At 42.3% G+C, this 5,000-nt stretch overlaps 1 protein-coding gene across 1 annotated transcript in view; it reads left to right on the top strand.

Moving 5' to 3' along the window:
• LOC143298604 (uncharacterized) overlaps window positions 1-5,000 on the top strand; it is a 149,238-nt gene that overhangs the window by 79,391 nt on the left and 64,847 nt on the right. The window lies entirely within an intron of this gene.

Genomic DNA, 5,000 nt, shown 5'->3' with positions numbered 1-5,000 from the left:
GGCGTGATTAATTAGAGTCGTCACCTGTTAATTGACCTGCTGCTTTCAGTCTCCTGGTTGCTGGCTGGATGACTAATTGTGATTCAGCACTCGTGGTATGATCTCAACTTTAAGAAGGAAAAAAAAAGATAAAGCAAAAAAGAGGGAAAAGGGGGAAGAAAGGGGAACCATGCACGGTGAGAAAATGGCGAACACTATGAGGCTTAATACGAGAGATCAAGCTGCATTTTCGATCTTTCATGCAGACGGCACATGAGCGAAACAATCTTTTGACTGTTAATCAGAAACAAACAAACAAACAACATCATACACTGGTGCCCATATGATTGAAGATTAACTATCCCTGATTGCTATCACTCTAAATGTCGATTTCTTCTTCTTCTTTATTTTCTATTCTTTTTTATGTTGTTCTTGTTTGTTTTTTTAAAGAGAGCAGCTCTTTGTTGTTTATTTAGGAACAACGCTGTATGCAAAGCAAGGTGACGGACCACGAAAAGACGTCCTAAATCCAGCTTGCCACGGCCATATCGCTTGGCATGGCGCCGCTAAAGCGTATTTCCATTGTTCAGAGCGGGGAAGGAAAATTGCTTGACGCTTGCGTGCTGGGACGTGCACACATCGAAGGACTCCCGAGTCTGAAGCGATCACCCTGAGAGATGTTCTGCAGGCAAAGAAAGAGGCTAGGAAACCTATGAAGCTGGTATCGATGTCGTCACAGAGGTGCGTACCCGCACACTGATTCGGTCCCAGGAGAGAAGGAAAAGGAGGAAAAAGATGAAAATCTTACTATATCCAGTCTGCATCACCACACTATCGCTTGCCTGCTGCCTGTTCTAACACCCGCACACTCTAGCGCACGTACAACGCGCACGTACGCACGCAGGCAAGTATTCATACACACACACACACACACACACACACACACACACACACACACACACACACACACACACACACACACACATTCCCCAAACACGGACGACCGCATTCCAAGAAAAAAAAAAAAAAAACAGATTAAGGTGTATCAATTCAAATCCTATTTGATATTGCACAGACCAGCAGCACATGATGAAGAATAAAACCCAACTGCCCGATCGCTTCCCTTGTGACAATTTGACTTTCAACAAATCGATGTCCTCGGAATATCCGCAGCCCTGCGAAATATCACACTAAACAAACGAACAAAAAGAACACACAAAAAAACACAAACAAACAAACAAAAACCACCATAGCCCCCAAAAACAATCATTGCAGAAAAAAGGCTTCATTCCAAAACGGCTTCATTCTACAACGGCTTGTTTCTGAACTGGGAACAATCTACTTTGTTCCAGACTAAGTCTCTTTGAGGACCTTCCCTTGACGTGAGCATTAGGACTAAATGCGAATGAATGCGACTCCCCATTGACAGCAGCCAGTGGACAAAAAATATCTAAAAAGAATAACAGATCCACAGAGGAAAGCAGAGGGGATGAAGGGGGTGTTGGGGGCTGGGGGGTGGGCTGGGGGGGCTGGGGGTGTGGGGTAGATCCCGGACCAGTGTCATCTTTTGAACGATTTGGGAAAGATAGGGGATAACGGAGATAAATGTTGAGAGAGAGAGAGAGAGAGAGAGAGAGAGGGGAGGGAGAGAGAGGAGAGAGGGAGACACACACACACACACACACACACATATATGTGTATATATATATATATATATAATTGAATAGTTTTAGGTCTGTAATAGTCTGGATGAATCTATGGTAACAATTATATGCGCATATAAATCTATGGAACAAACATGATTTTAAGAAGAGGAAGGATATCATTTCCTTATTCTGCGGAACACATTAAGACTGTTGTTTTGTTTGTTTGTTTGCCTGTTGTTGTTGTTGTTGTTGTTGTTTTATTCCTGCAATTCCGAAAACAGTGTCAACAACATTACAGAGATGTTTTAGTCAGTTACAACTAAAGTGTCAGACTAAAATTTCAAGGAGAAGGGAAACGGCTCGATGTCTTTAAAAAAAAAAAAAAAAAAAAAGTTGTTTTATTTTGTTTTTTTTTTTTTTTTTTTTACGAAATCATATGTACATCCATATTATCAAGGAAACAATACAGGTAATGAGAAACTTCCGATTACACTGATTATGTACTGCGATGTATTATGTACTGTATCCCACAGTAGGTGTCAGAAAGGGGAGTTTAAAACTGAAAACAGATAAAACAGAAGACCAGAAGTAAACACTTGTATCATCAGAATGACGTGAGCTGTTAAGTAATGGACCGGTCACCGTCCAGATGTTTGCTCACACACACTCAGTCGTAATTTGGAGGTAGGTAGCACGTTCTCGTACGGCACTCATTTAAGGCCAGACACTACAGTCAAATAACGACTCTTTTTATTTTCTCTCCGACTATATATCTTCTTTTTGTCTACTAGGTGTATCATCACTTGTGGATCACAAAAAAAAGTGTTCTTAGATTTCTGTGAATACCCGTTGCTATGGAAACAAAACTCTGCGAGAAGAGGAACAAATTATATAAGTAAAATGATACAAAAGGGTGTACAACTTCATTACAGGTGTCGTACAAAGGGAATACAATGTTGGATTACAACCAAAGAAGATTTCGGAGCTGAGAAATTTAGTTTATTGACATATTATTACAGGAGGAATGGAAGGAAGGATAGATACAGAGTGGGGAAAATGATATGGGAGAGAGAGAGAGACAGACAAAGACAGAGACAGAGAGGAGAGAGAGAGAGAGAGAGAGAGAGAGAGAGAGAGAGAGAGAGAGAGAGAGAGAGAGAGAGAGAGAGAGGTGGGGATATTAGTTGTAGAGCGGAAGAGAAAAAGAGTGACTATTACATAGAAACAAAACCAAAGCGAGGGGCACATAAACACACACACACACACACACACACACACACACACACACACACACACACACACATAGAGGAGGCAAGGGGTGTGTGAAAACAGACATACACAGTACAGCTAAGCTTTAGAGAGAAAGTAATGTGGGGGGGCGGTGGGGGGGGGGGGGGAGGAAGCCGCTGCGGGTTGTCAATGTCTTCCTGACTAAGCGGAATCCCCTACAGAGTATGATTGATGACTGATCAGACACAGGGCCTACAGAACGTCCAGTGTGCCAGAGTGTATGTGTGGACATGGATGGGTTCCTTTGCCTTTGCCAGCCTCCATGCTTTCTTCTTACTTTCTCTGACGATTTGGAATTGCTCAACCAAAACATTGCCTTTTATCCCTGTAGAGATAAAATGATGTATTAGATAGACACAGGTATTGGAAAACAGACTAAGATGAACAAAAAATAAGAGAGAGAAAGAGAGTACTGAGGAAAGAAAAGAGGAAAGATAGAGAGACAGGAACGGAGAGAGAGAATTATATATATATATATATATATATATATATATATATATATATATATATATATATATGTGTGTGTGTGTGTGTGTGTGTGTGTGTGTGTGTGTGTGTGTGTGTGTGTGTGTGTGTGTGTGTGTGTGTGTGTGTGTGTGCGTGCGCGCGCGCGTGTATGTGTGTGTGTGAAGAAAAACAAAATCAGGACCAATATCAAACAAGCTCCAAAACAGTACATCAACAACAAAGCTGACACTCCAAATGTCTTGCCATGTTCTTCTTCCGCTTCGTAAATGTTCATTGAACACTTTCAGGGTTAAATCCACCAACTAAATCATCATTTTCTATAGAGTAAAAAGAAAAAAAAAATCCACCCACCAAACCCACGTGGCTGTCGACACATGGGAATGGATCTTTACGACATTCTGTGGCTGACAGAGAGGAAGGAGTTTTCAGGCAGAAAGAGAGAAGGGACGTGTTGGAAGGGGAAGAATCGATAGCTATATAGACGGGCGCAATAGCCGAGTGCTTAAAGCGTTGGACTTTCAATCTGAGGGTGCCGAGTTCGAATCTCGGTGACGGCGCCTGGTGGGCAAAGTGTGAAGATTTTTTCTGATCTCCCGGGTCAAACTATGTGCAGACCTGTCAGTGCCTTCGTGTGTATAAGCAAGCAGAAGATCAAATACGCACGTTAAAGATCCTGTAATCCATGGCAGCTTTCGGTGCGTTATGGAAACAAGAACATACCCAGAATGCACACCTCCGAAAGCGGAGTATGGCTGCCTACATGGCGGGGTAAAAACAGTCATACACTTAAAAGCCCACACGTGTACATACAGGTGAACGTGGGAGTTGCAGCCCACGAACGCAGAGGAAGAAGATAGCTATAGCTTCCCAAGGTCTATGAATGCGGTCATCACTCCTGGAGCTGGACAAACATATTTTTGTTTCGATTTCTGATTGACAGGTACACTCCCCAATAACTTTTTTGAATTGTTTTGGCATGAGAGTACATGCTTGTCAAATCTTGTATCCAAAAGATGCACATTCCCCCCCCCCCCTCCCCCCCCCCCCCCCCCCCCCCCCCCGCCCCCCCAAAAAAAACAACAACAAACAAACAAAAAACAAACAAACAAACAAACAAAAAAATCGCTAGCTATTTAAGACTTTGTTTCTGGAACATTCGTGCAAAGTATCTCTGTGGATTGGATTTTGGCTGCGGTTCCTTTCTATCAAAAAAATGTGGATTAGATTATGCATCGCTGTAATTTTGTCTGTCTGCCTGTCGGTGTGTATGTCTGTTAAATATGGAGAAAAAAAATACTGATCGTTTCCAATCAAAGCTCACGAATTTAGAAAACCAAACCGTTGCTCAATTGATTAGTTACAGCCAGTAGAAAAGCTAGAGCCACGACTTTTCACAAGGCCAATATGTTAAGGAAGAGAAAGAGGGTCACTAATATAGGACATAAATGTTTTATTGGCGTGTACTGATTTACTGCACAGTTTGAATGACTGATGTTTTATTTCCAGGTGTCTCACACACAGAGACACACGCAGACACAGACACACACAGACACAGACAGACAGACAGACACACAGACACAGACACACACACACACACACACACACACACACACACAC

Source organism: Babylonia areolata, chromosome 24 (genome assembly GCF_041734735.1).
Source record: "Babylonia areolata isolate BAREFJ2019XMU chromosome 24, ASM4173473v1, whole genome shotgun sequence".
NCBI lineage: Eukaryota > Metazoa > Mollusca > Gastropoda > Neogastropoda > Buccinidae > Babylonia > Babylonia areolata.
Note: the sequence above shows the minus strand (reverse complement) of the source record. Positions and strands in the feature narration are given on the sequence as shown.